General features: G+C 53.9%; 1 protein-coding gene across 4 annotated transcripts in view; it reads right to left on the bottom strand.

Annotated features, from left to right (window-relative positions):
• TDRD10 (tudor domain containing 10) overlaps positions 1-18,960 on the bottom strand; it is a 1,872,714-nt gene that overhangs the window by 1,572,231 nt on the left and 281,523 nt on the right. The gene's annotated exons all lie outside the window — the stretch shown is intronic.

The following is an 18,960-nucleotide window of genomic DNA, read 5'->3' as shown; positions in this document are numbered from 1 at the left end:
GAAGATTGAGGGATCTGACCTCTGGATGGAGAACCTGACCCCCCTCCCGTGAGAGCAGATCATCTCGGTAGGGAAGACGACGTGGAGGGCAGATGGACAAGTCTAGAAGGTCCGGGTACCACTTCCTCCGGGCCCACGCCGGAGCAATGAGGATCATCCGGGAACCGAACCTCCGTAACCTCCGCAGCACTTGTGGGATGACGGGGACTGGAGGAAACGCGTACAGCAGTGGGAATGACCACGAACGCGTCTCCTAAGGCTCCTTTTGGAGGAAATTCCCGCGAGCAAAACCTTTCGCACTTCCGGTTGACACTGGAGGCGAAGAGATCCACTTGAGAGGTCCCCCAAAAGGCGAAGATCTCCAGGAGAATCTCCTGAGCCAGCTCCCATTCGTGAGAGATCGAGCTCTGCCTGCTCAGAGCGTCCGCCGTCTCGTTGTCGTCTCCGGCCAGATGAACAGCCGAGATTTAAACTTCCTGCTGGATGGCCCTGAATTTGAGCTGCATCGCCTCCCTGCACAGCGGAAGTGACCCTGCCCCCACCCTTTTTGTTGAGGTAGTGCATGGCCACAGTGTTGTCCGTTAGAATCAGGACACTCTTTCCACTCACAGTCGGCAGAAAAGCCTTCAGGGCTAGCCTGACGGCCCTCAGCTCCAACAGATTGATATGGAGTCTGGACTCCGACGGAGACCAACGACCGCTGACTGTCAACTCGTTGGCATGAGCTCCCCATCCCGTGAGGGATGCGTCCGTCACGATCGTCACTTCCGGCCAGGGCAGCCAAAATGGGGCCCCCTTCATCAGATTGCCCTCGACGGCCCACCACAGAAGGTCCCGGGCCACCGAGGGCGGCATCTGATCAGGGTCCGACAGCCTGCCGGAGGACTGAGACCACTGGAGCTTGAGTGCCCACTGCAAAGATCTCATCCGCAGACGAGCCTCTGGCACCAGAAGAATGCAGGATGCCATGAGGCCGAGCAGTCTCAAGAACTCGGACGCTGGGAGATCCTGGGCAAAATGAAACTTGTGCACCATCTGCTGAATGTGAAGAGCCCTCACCTGAGGAGGAAAACACTGCCCCAGGGACATGTCGAGCACTGCTCCGATGTACTGGAGCTGCTGCGTTGGTGTCAAATGGGACTTCTTTAAGTTGAGGGAGAAGCCCAGTCTGTGAAGGGAGTGGCAGGTGACGGACAGATGATCCAGGACTTGCTCGGGGGAGCTCCCCCTGATCAACCAATCGTCCAGGTAGGGGTAGACGTGAATCCCCCCTTTCCTGAGATGTGCTGCCACCACCACCACCAAGAGCTTGGTGAAAACCCTCAGGGCGGAGGTCAATCCGAACGGCAGGACCCGAAACTGAAAGTGCGAGTCGCCAACCGCGAACCTCAGGTACTTCTTGTGCTTGGGATGGATCGGCACATGGAAGTAAGCATCCTTGAGGTCGAGAGACACCAACCAGTCCTGAAGTTGAAGGGCCTGGAGGACTTGAGAAAGAGTCACCATCTTGAACTTGTCCTTCCTGAGGAGTTTGTTCAAACCGCGCAAGTCCATGATGGGTCTCAATCCCCCGTCTTTCTTCGATATCAAAAAATAAGGGGAATACCATCCCTTGTTCCTCTCCGCTACAGGCACCAGTTCTATGGCGCCTTTCTCCAGCAGGGCTTGAATTTCCTGCGCAAGGAGCGGATCCAGACTCTTCAAAGAGAGGCTCCCTGGTGGATTGTCGTGAGGCCTCTGCCGAAAAGGAAGACTTTAGCCTTGGGTTATGATCTCCAGAACCCACACATCCGAAGTAATGGCTTGCCACTCTACAAGATGCTGCGCCAGCCTTCCCCCAACCGGCGAACCATGGGACCTGGCCTCATGACTGAGTGGTAGCGGCTGCGGCGTTGCCCGAGCGCAAAGAGGCAACTGCCCGAGCGGCCTTGGCACCTCGAGTACCTTTATTTCCACCTCTGGCACTCTTACGATGGCCTCTTTGACTGCTAGCTCCCCTCGCTTTACTGAAGGACGAGTAATAGCGAAAGGAACCTCCCCTCCATTGCTGTCCCCTAGGACGAAAAGGCGGAGGTTGGCGAACTGCAGCGCCCAACGACTTCGCTGCAGCTTTGGAGGACTGCAACCTCTCAAGGCTCTCGTCAGCCTTGCTGCCAAAAAGGTGTTCACCGTCAAAGGGCATGTTGAGGAGCCGGGACTGCACATCAGGAGCGAACCCAGACTTCCGCAACCACGCAAACCTGCGCATTATGGTGCTCGCCGCCATGCCTGGCTGACACAATCCGCCAAGTCCAAACCCAACTGAACGGCCTCACACATGGCATCCTTGCCATCCTGAACCATAGCAAGGAAACCATCCCGTTCGTCCCCTTCGGGAATATGTTCAGCCGCTAATGCAACACAGTTCCACAGTGTGTGTGTGAAACGAGACAAGGCACATATGGAGTTGGCCGCCTGAAGTGCCATAACCCCCGAAGAAAACACTTTCTTCGCCCAGCCGTCAAAACGTTTGTCGTCCCTATCCGGAGGGATGGTAGGATACGACGCCTGCTTTGCCGGGGCTGTAGCCACCTGCACCACCAAACTCTCCGGAGGGGGGTGCCTAGACAAGTAGCAGGGGTCGCTACTGGCTGGACGGTATTTTCGCAAAAAACACTTGCCCACTGCCGGGAGACTCTCCGGAGCAGTCCAAGCCGCCGCCACCCTTCTCTGCAGAGCCATATGAAAAAGGCAAAACCGGGTCAGTGGGGGGACCGAGATCAAGGATGTCTGAGAGATCATCCTGAACGAACTCCCCTGGGGGAGCTGACCAACCCAAGTACTCGGTGACCCGAGACATAAGGCGCCGATATGAAGAATCGGCATGAGTGCCAGGCTCCGGCCTTCAAAACTCCACCTCCGGAGAGGTGTCCAGTCCACTTGGCATCATGCAGCGACTGCCGCAGGTCATCAAACTGGCTATGGCCCGAGATAAGTTCATCTGGAACCGTAACCGGAACCAGGCCGCCATCATAGCCTTCATCACCCTCTGAAATGTACTCCAGGCGGGGAGAAGACGACCTCTGGGGACCAAAGCAGTGCCTGACCTTAGCCAGAGCCTTTCTAGGGGCAAACCCCGTGTCACGGGGCCCCTCCGACACCACCGCCTCGAAAGGTGTCGAGGGCGCCGAACGAATCGGCGCCGGCTTCGACAGAAAAGGCGTCAACGTCGAGCGAATCGGTGTCGACGTCAGCTGCAGCGCCGCGAGCTCCGAGCGTGTCTCTCGAGGACCTAGGCGCCGACGGCGTCGACGACCCCCTCAGAGGTGGAGCCTCGAGAGAACTCGTCGACAACCTCATCGCCACGGGCGTCGACGTCTTCTTCGAAGACGGCACAGGATCACGCGGTCTTGAGCGCGTCGAGGACCGGGACCGGGCATGGCGAGAACGGCTCCCCTTGTCCGAGCGGGACCTCTCCCGTGAGCCGTGCCGACCACCCAAGCCCGAAGGCGTACGCACAGTGTCTCTCGACCGGTGCCGACCGACCCCACTCGGAGGCACGGACGGACCGGTGCCCTGCGATTCAAGAATCGCTAGCATCTGCTTCCCGAAGGAAGCCCATTCCTCCGGTGTCGCTTGAATGGAGGGATAAGCGACCCGCCGACAGGCGGAGTCCTCGGAAGTGGACGGGAAGGCGACCTATGCCGGCGCTTCCGGGAATGCCTCGAAGAGGCAGAGGAGTGGCGAGACCGACTCCTGGAAGGAGACCCACTGGACTTCCGACGATGACGCGGAGAGTCACCCCTCGAGTCATCCGTCAAAAGCTCCGCAGACCTCGACTTCCGGGGTTTAGACACCCGGCCTACCGACAGCTTCTTCTTGCGTTCCCGCAAGGCCTTTGCCGTGAGCGACTGGTAGTCGACACAGTCGTCCGTATCGTGGGCCTACCCGAGGCAACAGAGGCAGGCGTCGTGCAAGTCCGTGACCGACATCTTGGACCCACAGTCCCTGCAACTCCTGAAGCCCGGACGCGGGGTTGAAGACGAAGAAGACATCGCCACGAACAGGTCTTCACAACAAACCGAACAGGTTCAACGAACCGAGAATTGAAAACAGCAAACTCCAACGAGTCTAGGTGTACCGAGATTCACGAAGCGAACACGTTCGCGGAAAAAATGGAACTGAGGCTATGGGCGTTGTGCGTCCTACTTATCACATCGGGTGACGTCGGCCGTCGGAGGAGGTCCTCGGGGACAGCGCATCGACGTCATCGACGCAGGACGCAGACGCCAAAGATTTTCCGAAGCAGCACAGCTGTGGACATTACCTGTCATAGATATGAAACACGTCGGAGGACCCAATCCCCTCGAAATGTAAATATAGGAGGATGGGTCCTACGGAAGGCCAGGAGATGGTAATCGAAGCAATACATCAACATGGGTACTGGAGTTGCTCTAATTAAACCGCAGGCATTTAGGGAGCCTATAAACTCGCCGACTAAGAAGTTGCTACTACTGACAGTGTTTCATAGAGCAAAATTGGATGTCCTGATGGTGCAGGAAACTCGCTGGTTATTGGATAAGGAACCTAACTTAACGGCGAACACAGTGGGGGGAATTTACAGAGCTTTGGCAACAGCCAAAAAAAGGGGGGTGGCAAACAAAATGGATCCTGAAGGCAGATGACATGCATTACTTACCATAAAAGCATTTCTGATGATTGTATCTGCTTAGATTCACATGCTGCGCATATAGTCCGACATCAAGTGGTAATCACAGAGTATTGCATCTTGTCTTTCGAGAATCGAAAGGGGACGTCGACATGGGCGTGCCTGTAACACTATCCCTAACGTAGCGTGTAGTGTACCCAAAATCGCTCATGCATCGAGGACTATCGCGAGTGAGTACATAAAAGAGAGAAAGTAGTAAGACGTCTATGTTCCTTCCACCCGAGCAGGGAGGAAGGGTGGGCGCATGTGAATCTAAGCAGATACAATCATCAAATGCTTTTACGGTAAGTAATGCATGTCTTCTGATGCTTGTTAATCTGCTTAGAATCACATGCTGTGCAGTACCCGGAGTTAGAGGTGGGTTGTGAGAAAGAACAGTAGTGAAAAGATGTCTTAGTATTGATTGTCCCACCTGAGAATCAGACCTAGAATGAGTGTCTAGGCAATAGTGTTTTGTAAAGGTGTGTACAGAACTCCAGGTTGCCGCTTTGCAGATTGACTCTAGAGGAACATTTACAATGAATGTTATGGAAGCCCCAGCGCCTCGTGTAGTGTGCTCTAGGCTTAAAGGGCAGTTCTCTCTTAGCAAGAGTGTAGCAGAGTGTGATGCAATTAACAATCCATCTTCAGATAGCTGATTTAGATACAGAATCGCCTTCTCTACCAGCCGCCACTGAAACATAAAACTGGTTTGTCTTTCTCAGCGGTTGAGTCCTTTCCAGATAATACATGACTGCCCTGTGTAAGTCTAGTATGTGCAGGCTTCTTTCTGCCACGTTAGAGGGGTTCTGGAAAAAGGTTGGCAGTCTATGTACTAGTTCACATGAAACTTGGAAATAAACTTAGGCGCAAACCTAGGGTGAGTGCGCAGAACCATCATATCTCTGAACTGTAACGAAAGGGCCTAGAACTGAAAGGGCCTGTATTTCACTGACTCTCCTTGTAGAAGTGATAGCTATTAAGAAGGCGTCCTTGTAGGTAAGATCCTCGAGACTTGCCTTATGCATGGGCTCAAAGGGAGACGCCATAAGTCTAGTCAACACCACATTTAGGTCCCATCCGGGAGCCGGGTTAGAAATGAGGGGATGAATCCTTTTTAACCCTGAGAGGGTCGATAGTTCACTGGAATAATCTCCTTCTGTTCAATCACTGTAAAATGACACACAGAGTTGTACCCAATTATAGTGATTTTTTGTTTTTATATAGTAATTTCTATTTTCATAAAGGTACAATGCAAATGCAGATTTCAGATTTTTCCATACAAAAAAATCACAAGAACAAACAACAAATCAACATTTAATCTTGTGCATTTAACGGAGTACAAATCCTCTACTGTCGACATCTAACGGACAGTTTCAAAACATAAGTGAACATTTAAAACAGAGATACAAAAAGGGAAACTATACATAACAGTGTAACTGCATTGGTAACACTATGATTACAAATGTTTTGTCTACACTGGGGTGTTTTTAGCCGTCTATATGGGCTGGATGTGCTTCGTGTCCGATACGGCCTTCTTCAGGATGGGCGGCTGTATGGCCTGGATGTTCAAAGAATGCTGTGGGGGAGAGATTTTGGCCACAGGTATTCTAATGCGAACAAATCTTCATCAAAGAAAGTCACAAATGGAATCCTCTGTATCAGGCTGTGTACTTCGGGGAGCGGTATACGTATGGGTGTGCGACGAGCCGGTGAGAGTAACACACTCGCTTCTGTGACTCAGCAGTTTGTGCAGGAGCCCTTTCTTTGCTGCACGCAGCTCCCATGCACAGAGACCAGTGAGTAGGAAACATGGATGAAAACCCCTCATACTCACGCTCATACGTATTTTCTGTGATTTTTTATTTCTTGTGATTTTCTGTATGGAAAAATCTGAAATATCAGATGTTTTGCATTGTACCTTACTATATGAAAATAGAAATTACAATATAAAAACTAAAAAATCACTATACTTGGGTACAACTCTCAAAGTGTGTTATTTTACGGTGATTGAACAGAAGGAGATTAATCCAGTGAACTATCAACACTTTCACTTGTATTCTTGTTTCCTTAGAAGCCCTCCTGGGCAGAATAGGGTCCCCTCCAGGAGCCCAGATTTCTAAATCCTTTTTAACCCTTGTTAGGGTGAATCCTCATTTATGGCCAATTTCCCTCACCTAGTGAGTCCCCCAGCAGCTTTGCTGGAGTTTATTTCTTTCACTTGGTAAGAGTGTGAGCTTTTCCCCCACTCTTACCCATGTTTTGCCATGTGTCTTTCTCCTGTTTTTGTGATTGTGGGCTCTGGAGTACACCACTTCAGCAGCCCCCTTCTTTTGTGTGTTACACAGCACCTTCAGTGCAGTGACACAGGGTCGTCTTTTAGACTTCCCACGGACTCCATTTCTGGGGCTGACTACAGTCCCCCAGAAAAGGGTAATGTTGCCATTAACCTTACCATGTCAATTTACCACAGAACCAGTACACCCCATCTTCCATGGAGTACTGGAAAGGGTTACTTCGTATCCCTTTGTATCTGTACCTCCTAGAGCATTGTTTCGCTCTTTTAACATTTAGACTTGGCTGGTGGCAGTTGTATCTACCCTAACTTTTCTACCGCGATTATATTAGATGAACGGGGTATTGTTTTAGGCTATTATATTAGCCTCGAACTTAAACCCGCTTGACCAAATACTTTTTCTTTTGGCTCCGGTGAGGTTTATTCGCCATTTCTTTTTGTTAAAGTGTCTTAGTTTGCGCGGCAAACCAGGTTTGCCTCCTTTGTTCACCGTCTTTTGCCAGGCTTCTGCTCAGACGCCCTCCTCAGGCACCTGGGTGTCTAGGTGGGCTGAATGTGAGGGAGGGGTGTAGTCACCCCCTGCACAGGGTATCCTAGGAAACCCAAGTCACACTTTGCCATGATTGGCTGAGGTGGTTGTCCGGGCCGGACAACCCCCCTGCTGGGTGATTGACAGCCAGGCTGTGTGAATGGGGGATTTTCGCATAAAAGGCAGGTCTCTTGGACTAGAAGTCAGAGAGTCGCCACTGGAACTACCAAGAACCGAAGAGAAGCAGAGAAGAAGGCGGCTGCTGCAACTAACCCGTCCCGGTGAAGCCCTGCTGCAGTCCTGAGCTATCTACCCTTCGACGACCAGAGAAGATCCAGTCCGGAGTCTTCTTCCCTTGAGCTTGGTGGGGATAACCAGCTCATCTTCCACAGCCAGAGGATCCTCTTCTTGGTTGAAATCACTGCACACTGCTGTAGTGGTCTGGATAGCCATCTGAAGAGCCTCTCCTGTTTTTAAGGAGCGCACCTTTTATTCATCGTCGCTGCTGCCGGCTTCATCCCTGTATGGTGCAGACCCCTCCAGACATCCTCCTTCACATCGAAGCTCCAGGAACCGTGGGTCTGCGGGAAACCAACAGGAACAACTGCCAGGGAACCAGCTTCTCCATTGAATAAGGTACTGTGTTCTGCTTGAGGAATTGGGGTGAATCCCTTTTCTTCATCTCCAAGGCTTGCCCTTGTATTCCCTCCTTATAACTTTTGCTTCCTCTGTTGACAATATCTAAGTACTCTTGGCAACGTGGAATCTCAAACTATCTGACTGTGTGATCCTCGACAACAAGAACCCGGTTCCACTTAACACTGGCTCCGGCCTATTGACTTTTGAATTTCTGTCTAAGAGTGTTCTCTGATTCTGTCTGCCTTGACAAAAGTATTGCCTATGATTTTTGCCCCCAACTCTCACTGGTTAACCCAGGTGCCAAGTGTGTTTTTGCCCCGGTAACAATTCTTGCCGCGGATACGCGTTTCGTTAGTAAGACCGAACTGTCAAAAAGTGATCGCAACTGTATTCCCGGCAACGTCTTTTGTTTCATAACACCGGTCTGGTAAAACACAGGGTACTTACCTTGCGTTAAAGTGTACCAAAGTGAATTGGTTGGTTGTAGTATATTTTACGTGTGGTTTCCAATTAATAGAAGTGTTATGTTTATAACAAATGGTTTAAAAATAAATGTACTTATATTTTTCTACCTGAAATCTTGAGTCAGTGTTTGCTTGGGTCACAGTAATTGTGGTCCCTTTGTGTAATCTCTGCTACTGTTCATATACTCTTGAGATAAGCCTGGCTGCTCCGCTACTGCTACCACTTTAACATAGTAGTACAGGCTTTTACCAAAGGTAAAACTTGTATTGCCACCTGTAGTCTTAATTGTGTCTAGTGGTCCCTAAGGGCGCTGCACAGGATTCTGCCTAACAACCCTTCCATGAAAGTCTTAATTTTCCACGACACCTTCTGTTGTGACGTAGTGTAGGCTGAGAAAGCAGCTAAGTGAACTTTTAGTGAATTGAAAACCAGGCCTGAGTCTAGTAAGTGAGTCAGGTATCGTACAATGGGGGTAGGAGAGCAGTCAACAGGGTGGACGCCATTGGAATTCCAAAAGATGACAAAGCGCTTCCATTTACTGAGTAGCAATATCCGGTGTTAGGTTTCCTTGCCTCTCTAAGAATGTCCGTGCATCTGTGAGGGAGTTGGAGGTGCCCGAACTCTATGTCCTCAGGAGCCAGGCTGTTAAGTTCAGTGTTTGTGGGCATGGGTGAAGTGTTTCTCCCCTGTCCTGAGACAGCATGTTGAATGGGCAAGGCAGTTTCACTGGAAGAGATAGAGACATCTCCATCAGGTGAGAGAACCAGGGTTGGCGGGCCCACATCGGGGCCACCAATATCATGGTGACTGGTTCCTGGTGCATCTTGTGCACAATCTTGTTGAGTAGGGGCGTCAGGGGGGGCGGGGAGGGGGTAAAGCGTAAACAAATTTCCCTGACCATGTGATCCAGAGACCGTTCTGCTTGGATCGGTTCTGCGGGTACCTGGAGGCGTAATCTTGGCATTGAGCGTTCTCCAGAGTTGTGAATAAGTCGATCTCTGGAAAGCCCCATTCTGCAAAACCGTTGGAGACGATGTCTTTGTGTAGTTGCCATTCGTACTCTACGGGCAGTGGGAAGTCTCTGCTGAGCACATCCGCCAGAAGATTGAGTTCCTCCTCTAACATGTTGGGACAACAGGAGCATCCTGTGTTTGAGAACCCACTTTCAAATGTTCTGAGACAGTTTGGACAGCCCTGGAGAGTGAGTGCCCCCTTGCTTGTTCAGATTGTACATGGCTGTTGTGCTGTCTGTGAGGTTTATGTGGTTGGCTGCCACCTCTGAAGATCAAACGCTGTGTGCCGTCTGCTGAAACAGGTGAGCCCCCCATCCCGTGAGAGATGAGTCTGTCGTGAGAGTGGCTTCTACTGCAGGGGTGGTGAAGGATTTCCCCTTCAAGAGGTTTTCCCTCGACCACCACTGCAGAGAGAGAACGAGGGCTGGCGAGATTATCACTAGATCGTCCCATAGTCCGTAGGCCTGACACCACTGGCTGTTGAGCCACTCTTGCATGGGACGAATGTGCAGACTCGCGTGGGGAACCAAGTAAATGCAGGACGCCATCATTCCTAACAGTCGCATGGCCTTGCGTACCGTCACCTCCCAACTGGCTACATACTGAGGGATTTGAAATAGCATGTTTTGGACCCTCTCGTTGGAGGGGAAGACGAGGCCATCTTCTGTCGAAATTAGAGCCCCCAAGAACTGCTCGACTTGGCTGAGGTCTAGGCTGGATTTCTTCTCGTTGATGGAGAATCCCAGGCTGAATAAGAGGTCTATCGTCTTTTGAGTATTTGACAGGCATGTTCCCTAGGAATCCCCTGTTATGAGCCAGTCGTCGAGGTACGGATAAACTGGGATGGATTGCCTGCGCAGCTGCGCTGCTGCCACTGCCAGTACCTTTGCTGAAGGGGAGTACTTTGAACTGACAGTGCTTGTTCTCTATCAAGAACCTTAGGTATTTTCTGTGCGCTGGCAACATTGAAATATGAAAGAACAAGTTACTTACCTGTAACTGTTGTTCTCCAGCATGGGTCTGGCATGGATTCACATGCTCATGAATATTCCCCGTCGTCAGGCCGGGAATTCTCGGTAAAGAAAAAACCAGTATCAGTTTCGCTTCTGATCTGTCTTTCGTAGTAATAACAAATCACTGGTCTCTGCGTCATACTGACCACAGCCAATGACTGCCCTCTACCTAAGCCCCGCCTCTGGCAGCCATCTTCAGATTTGGAAGCACGTGAAGTGGCAGTATGACCAAGTGAAGAGCCGCAGAGGGGTAGGCGGGAGGGTTCGCATGTGAATCCATGCCAGACCCATGCTGGAGAACAACAGTTACAGGTAAGTAACTTGTTCCTTCTCCAGCATGGGGTCTGGCATGGATTCACATGCTCATGAATAAAGAATACATAGCAGTACACACATGCACAACCACGGGAGGTGGCAAAGGCTCAACATTAAGCATTACATCAACTCAACATTAAGCATCTTACCTCCTCACCAGGCTCACCTCAGGCGAACAGGTTGCGCAGCACTGCTTGGCCGACCCTGGACTCCTCCCTGGAATCCCGGTCGACGCAGTAGAATTTCGTGAAGGTGTGCGTCGACCTCCACGTAGCAGCCCTGCATATGTCCAGCAGGGGCACACCAGAAAGGAACGCCGTGGTAGCTGCGATCGCTCTGGTGGAATGGGCTCTCGGACGGCCAGGCAGCGGTCGGTTTGCCAACCGATGACAGTACATGATACAGCCGGAGAGCCATCTGGAAATGGAAGCCTTCGAGAGTGCCTTCCCCTGATTGACAGGTCCAAAATTCACAAAGAGTTGTGACGTCTTCCGAAAACACTTAGTGTGGTCCACGTAGAACTTTAGCGCTCTAGCCACATCCAGCGAGTGCAAATTCCTCTCAGCCGGCGACGAAGGCGACGGGAAGAACACAGGCAACACCAAGGGTTCGTTGAGGTGGAAGTCCGACGGCACCTTGGGCATGAAGGAGGGGTGCGTCCTGAGCACTACCCTCGTGTCGTGAAAAGTCAAGTACGGGGCCTTGCAGGAAAGGGCCTGGATCTCTCCCACTCGTCGTGCGGAGGTGATGGCCACAAGAAACGCTGTTTTCCACGACAGAAACTTCAACGGGGCCGAGTGCAGAAGCTCGAACGGAGGTCCCATGAGCTTGGTCAGCACCACGTTGAGCTCCCACGCCGGGGCCGGAGCCTTCACCGGCGGGAACGATCTGAACAGTCCCTTCATGAACTCTTTCACCAGACGATGAGACCACAAGGACGTCCGCCCCGTGGTTCTGGTGTATCGGGAGATCGCAGCAAGATGAATCTTGATGGACGAGTGTGCCAGTCCAGCTTTGGCCAGCGTCAGCAGGTACGGCAGTACTTGGGGAGCCGTAATCCGTAGAGGGTTAATCTTCTGTGCGTGGCACCAGACAGAGAACCTCTTCCATTTGTGTCCGTAGCATTTCAGAGTCGAGGACGCCCTGGCCTTTGCAAGAACCTCTCTGCAGTCGGCCGGTATGTCGTATCCTCCAAACTCTAGCGCTGCAGGAGCCAGGCCTGCAAGTTCAGCGATTTCGGGTCGTGGTGGAGGATGGCGCCTCCTTCCCTGGAGAGCAGATCCGCGTCCACCGGCAGCTTGATTGGCGGGGACGCTGACAAGTCCAGAAGGTCCGGGAACCATATCTGCCTCGGCCACGCAGGTGCGACGAGGATCATCCTGCACCGTGACCTCTTGAGCTGGTTGACGAGCCGGATTAGCAGTGGCAAAGGAGGGACCGCGTAGAGGAACAGGCCCTCCCAGGGGAACGAGAAAGCATCGCCCATGCTCCTCGCCTGGGGAAACCTGCTGGCGAACCTCCGGCACTTGGAGTTCGTCGCCGTCGCGAACAGGTCGATCTGGGGTGTGCCCCACCGTCGGAAGAGGCGATCCACTAGATCCTGCCGTAGTTCCCACTCGTGGCACGAGCGCAGCTCCCTGCTGAGTGAATCGGCGATGGTGATTTTTATCCCTGCCAGATGAAACGGCACCAGAAATATCCTTTGGGCGACGGCCCAATGCCACAGGTCCTGCGCCTCCTTGGACAGTGCTGGGGACCTGGTTCCGCCCTGTTTCCTGATGTAAAACATGGTGGTGGTGTTGTCGGTGAAGATCCTCACCACCTTGCCCTTGAGGGACGGAAGGAAGGACCTGAGGGCCCAAAACACTGCACGGAGCTCCAGGACGTTGATATGTAGTGATTTCTCCGTCGGGAGCCAAAGGCCTCTTGCGTGCAGATTTTCGGTGTGCGCTCCCCACCCTTCCAGGGAGGCATCCGTGGTCACTGTCTCCTGGTGGGCTGGGGTCTGGAAGTCCATGCCCGCCGTCAGATGCGCGCGGGTGCCCCACCACCGGATCGCTCGTCGGAAACTCTCGTCGAGTGTGATCCTTTCCTCGAAGCTGCCTGTCGTTTGTATCCAGCGCGCGTCCAGGAACTCTTGCAACGGGCGCATCCGGAGCCTGCACAGGGGAATGAGGTAGATGCAGGAAGACATCATTCCGAGGAGGGACTTGATGGACCTCACCTTGGCCGCGTCGGCCACCAACATCCGTTGTACCTTGCCCAGGATGGCCCTGGTCCTCTCCTCCGACGGGGAGGCCAGAAGGGACACTGTGTCGAGCCTCGCTCCCAGAAACAGTGCGTCTTGCGCGGGTACCAGGTGGGATTTGGCGTAGTTCACGGAGAATCCCAGGTCCGTGAGAAGCTGGACGGTCCTTGCCGTGTGGTCCACGGCGAGCTCCCTCGTCTTGGCTCGGATGAGCCAGTCGTCCAGGTAGGGGTAGACGTGGATCCCCTCTCGGCGCAGCTGCGCCGCCACCGGTGCAAGGCACTTGGTGAAAACCCTGGGTGCCGACCGTAGTCCGAAGGGGAGGGCTTTGAACTGGTAGTGACGCCCTAGGACCACAAACCTGAGAAATTTTCGGTGCCCCCTTAGGATGGGAATATGGAAGTAGGCATCCTCCAAATCCAACGACGACAGGAAGTCTCCTTCCTCCAGCTGACCCAGGACGTGCTGGAGGGTGACCATCCGGAACTTCTGAGCCTTGATGAACTTGTTCAGACGTCGCAGGTCTAGGATGGGGCGCCATCCTCCCGTCTTCTTCTTCACGAGGAAGTATTTCGAGTAGACTCCGGAGCCCCGAAGCCTCTTTGGGACGAGTTCGATGGCGCCCTTCCTGAGCATCGCCTTTACCTCCAGGAGAAGCTGCGGGACGTGAAGCTCTTTCCTGGCCACGGGGGGGACGCGCGGGCACCTTCTTTGAAACTCGAGCGCGTGGCCCCGGGCTAAGGCGTCCAACACCCAACGGTCGGTGGAGATGGACTCCCACACGCTGACGAAGCTCGCCAGCCGGCCTCCCACCGGGGTGCTTCGGTGGGGGCCCGACCCCACGGCCGGTTCAATCCTGTTTCGACGAGGCTTTGCCGCCTTGACCTCCTTGGCGACGACGGCGGGGTCCGCCCGACTTGCCTCGTCCCCTTTAGGCCTCCTGAGACGACGAGCGGGCCGCTTGACGATAGGTGGAGAAACCGCCGCCGGAACCTTTGGAGGCGCCCCTGCCTCCGCTGCTCCGAAAGGGCGGCCGTCGTCGTTGCAGAACCCCAAGGGCCCGGGCCGTCTCCGTGTCCGCTTTAATGGCCTGAAGGGAATCGTCCACTGTTTTCCCAAACAGGTTGTTCCCATCGAACGGCATGTCCAGGACTCTAGTCTGTATGTCTTGACGGAAGTCCGTAGCCTTGAGCCATCCACGCCGCCTAAGGCACACGCCGTTGCCCAACTGGCGAAATCCCGTATCGGCGATGTCCGTCGCAATAGTGATGGCGTGGTCCGACGCCACCTCACCTTCCTGTAGGATCTCCAGGGCATCCGCCCTCTTGTCGTCCGGTAGGAAGTCCAGCAGAGGAGCCAGTTTGTACCATAGCTCCCTGTCGTAGCGGGCCACGATAGCCAAGGCGATTGGCCGCCTTAATCGTCGTCGCTGCAGACGAGATGACCCTGCGTCCCATAGAGTCCAATTTCTTTCCCTCGCCGTCCGGCGGGGAAGTCGATGTGGAGGCCGCACCCCCCCCGCGCTTTCTTCCTGGCCGCCGCGGAGACGACGGAGTCCGGGGTAGGCTGCGCCCGGAGGCACAGGGGGGCCGCGTCCGGGACCCGGTACTTCTTTTCGTACCGGTCTCTTCTCGCTGGCGTCGTGGAAGGGTTCTTGAGGAGGGCGAGGCCCTCATCCCAAATGTCGTCCAGTAGAGGCACCGCGAGGACCGTCTTCCTCTTGGCCTTGCGCCGTTGATAAAGGAATCCTTCCTTTTTCTTCTCCTCAGGGCAGAGTTGGAAAAGATCGGATGCCCTGGCGATCATGGAGTGGAACGATCCAATCTCGTCGGGCGGAGAAGCCCTGGTGGGAGGTGAGGACGGAAGATCCTCGTCGTAGACCTCGTCGTCCGTGCCCGTCGCGGCCATGTCAGTCCCCGTATCATCCCCTCGAGTCGTGGACGGGGAGGAGAGCTGGACGGGGCGCGAAGGCTGAAAAGGAGGTGGAGGGTGAATCCTTCTTTTCTTGGGAGGAGGAACGCCAGAAGGTCCCGGTTCTGGGTCCCCCGACGGGAGTGGTTCCTCCGCTGGCAACGGTAGTCTCGTCCTTATCTCCGTGCATAAGGACTGTATAGCCAACAAAATGGCCGCCGAGTTGTCTTGCGGCGCTGGCAGAGGGGACTCCGACGGGCGATCAGGGGCCCCGTCGGCGCCCTCGGCGATGTCGTCGTCACCCGCGTCGGGATCCATCCCGACGGGCCGGTCTTCTTCCACGCCGAGGCCGTGACTTAAGACCTCGATCAGCTCTTCCTCCGAGGTCGAAGCCGAGTCTACGACGACGCCCTGCCCCCCCTTTTTCTTCTCCGCCGGAGATTTCATGGGGGTCCTATCGATGGGCATAAAAGAGGACTCCCTCCGAGGTGGCAGGGAGACTCTGAGCCCCGAGGTCGCCACCACTGGCGTAGACTCCACAGTCTGAGCCAGGGCCGCCGGGACAGTCTCGATACAGGCCTTGGCCGGATGGATTAAGGCCTTCACCACCTTAGGTGCGCTCACCGCCTTATCCTTGAGGGGGGGACACTGCCTCGCACCCCCTCCGATGGGGCCTTCGAGCTCGACCGGGGCCTCTCCAGGAGCTTCGCCGGGTGCTCGGCCTTCCTCTTACCCGACCCAGAGCGTTGGCTCGTGGTTGATGGTACCGGGGAGGGTGCGCCCTGCCTGGCGCCCGTAGAGCCCGACCGTTCGGCGCTCCCGGTGCCAGCGGACTCGCGGTGCTTGGCCTTGTGTTGGACCCCCGTCGCCGGGGCATCCTCAAAGGTCTTAGAAGACCGCTCGGATTTCTTCCTCTTCTTCTCGCCGGACGGGCTCTTCCCTTCCAGCCAGTTGGCGAGACGTTGATGGCGGTCCTTCATGGTCCGCTCCGACATGTTGCCGCAAAACGCACAGTCCTTCTCCACGTGCGTCTTGTCCTCATGTAAGCAGTAAAGACAAAAGGAGTGTTCGTCCTCCTTAAAGACGTTCTGCAGTTGGCATCCAGGGCAGACCCTGAACAGCTTTCCGGGCGTCGAGCTTCCCTTCTCCTGGGCCATGTCCGGGCCCGAGAAAACTTCTGGAGTCCCCCAAAAGCGTAGCTCGAAGAAATCTTCACCCTTGAGGGGCGCAGACGAATCCGACACGGGTCCCCGTTGATCGGATGGAGAGTCGGTGGAGCTTGAGGCTCTTTTGACCGAAAAAAACGAAGTTTTGAGAAAAAACGTGAAAAATTAGCACTAACGCTCGAGAGCAATAGCACGAGGATCCCAACACATGAACGTGCGGTAAAAATCTGAAGATGGCTGCCAGAGGCGGGGCTTAGGTAAAGGGCAGTCATTGGCTGTGGTCAGTATGACGCAGAGACCAGTGATTGGTTATTACTACGAAAGACAGATCAGAAGCGAAACTGATACTGGTTTTTTCTTTACCGAGGATTCCCGGCCTGACGACGGGGAATATTCATGAGCATGTGAATCCATGCCAGACCCCATGCTGGAGAAGTATGCATCTTTCATGTCCAATGTTGCCATGTAATCCCCCTGCGTGAGCAGAGGAATTACTTCCTGCAATGTGACCATACGAAACTTCTGAGGTTTGACAAATTTGTTCGCAAGTCTAGCACAGGGCGCATGGTAAGATCCTTTTTGGGTACAAGAAGTACACTGAATAGATGTCCTTGTTTACCTGTAGAAGCGGGATGACTTCTATGGCGCCCTTTTCCTGCAGGATCTCGACCTCTTGCAGCAGGATGCGTAGGTGTTTTCCGGCATCAGGCGTCTTGATCTTGGGGGTCTGAATTGAGGTGGTCAGGAGAACTCAATACAGTACCCGTGGGCCATGGTCTTGAGCACCGACTGGTCTGTTATCCCCTCCCATGCATGGAGGAATGATGTTAAGTGTCCCTCGACCGGGGCGGCATGGGAGGGGACCCGGATCTGGTGGTCATTTCTGACCTGAGGCCGGGGAGCCTCTGGAGGTGGAATTCCGGCCCCTGCCCCTTACCATGTTGTTGTCCTCTAGGTGGTGGTGGTGGAGCTGGACCCCTGTCCTGAGAACCAGTTGTTTCCTGAGCTATGCTGTTATGAGGGGAGCGAGATTGGTCACGAAAGGAACGTCGAACCACCCCCTCTTTTCTGGAAAGCCCTTTGGGTAATTTGATCCAAGGTCTTGAGAGTGTCGTGTTCCTTTTTAGCTGTCTCAAGCACCTCATCTTTCCCGAACAAAGTGGTTTCCTCCAGCAGCTTGATAATTAAGGATGCCTGGGTTTCTGGCTTAAAACCAGAGTTTCTCAACCAGGCGCGCCGCTTTAGTAGGATACCCTGGGCTAAAGTCCTGCCATCCGTCACCGCAATGTCCAAAGTATTCTTGAGAATATTATCATTGACCCGTTTGCCCTCCCCTACAATGGAAAGCATGCAAGCCTGCAATGGTTCAGGGACCGCTTGAAGGCCCTCTTGTAGTAGGTTCCATTGCACGTCCGAATAGCTAGCCAACAGTGTGGTGTTGTTGGCTAGTCGAGTGGCGAAAGCAGCGGCAGTCGTAATTCTCTTCCCCAGTGCGTACAACTTTTTGCACTCTTTATCAGGTGGTGCTTTACCTTTGGACAGGGGAACACCCGCCCTCTTCCTCGTTGTCACCACCAGGGAATCTGGAGTGGCGTGTCCCCTAATGTAGAGGGGATCAGAAGGGGAAGGGCGAAACAGTTTCTCGACCCTGGGGTTAACAGCCCTGGTCTGAGCGGGTGTCAACAATGAAGGAGCCAGGCGTCTCTTAATAGAATTCAGCAAAGGGATAGCCTGGCTAACAGGTGGCTTTTCCGCGAGAATGTCTTCGACAAAGTCCGAATCTGGCACATCCTCTTGTGTAGCAATTTGGAAATGTTCTGCTGCCTTCTTAAAGATAGCGTTAAATGCCATCTGGTCGTCAACTGTAGAGGCCTGACGGACTGGTGGGGAAGGAGGGGAGTCCATGCACAAAGCGTCAGGGTCCGGGGTAGGGGAGGCCCAAGGTTGATTATCGACCGGCTGGTCTTCCTCCCAACCCCCTGCGGGATCAGCAGGATCATCAATAGGATCTCCAAAGGGATATTCATCTTGTATATATTGATCTAGAGGGACCTCATCATCCGTGAGGTCATACATGTCCTCTTCCTGAGGAGCATCCAAGGTCCTCTGAAATTTGGCCATGGGAGTATAAGGGCTCTCCTCACGAGGCCTCTTGGGAGCAAACATTTCAGAAAATCCTACAAACGTTTCCAGTCTGTTCATGCACCCCTCAAACTTCTCTCTGGTCCATGATGAGGAACCAGAGGAGTCTAGGCGAGGAAAGGGCCCTCCCTGATGATCTTCCTCCCTAGAACGCTGAAATGTTTCTCTCAAAGTCGAAGAAAGGGACACTGGGCTCTCAGAAAAGTTTTTTTGAGGCTCTGGCTGCTGTGGCGTGTCTTTAGACGCGTCCTTAGGCCTTTCTTTAGGTTTCGACGTGTCTTTTGCCTCACCACCGTAACAATTTCTGTGATACTCTCAGTGATACACAGGACGGTGTTTAGGCTGGGCCGGTGGCTGCGCCGTGTTTTTCGGCGTCATCGCTTAATTCTGAGGCGACTCGACGGTTGCGTGAATTTTGGTGGCATCGCCCCTGCTTTTAGCCTGCCCGGTTGCATGCCGCTGCTGCGGTTGCGGTGAGGGCTGCTGGTCATGAGGATCGGCGGGCACTGCCGAATCGTCCGACGTGCCCGTTAGCG

This window comes from Ambystoma mexicanum, chromosome 1p (assembly GCF_040938575.1).
Source record: "Ambystoma mexicanum isolate Mex_15411 chromosome 1p, UKY_AmexF1_1, whole genome shotgun sequence".
Lineage (NCBI taxonomy): Eukaryota > Metazoa > Chordata > Amphibia > Caudata > Ambystomatidae > Ambystoma > Ambystoma mexicanum.
The sequence above is the reverse complement of the archived record's forward strand: the minus strand, read 5'-3'. Positions and strand labels throughout refer to the sequence as shown.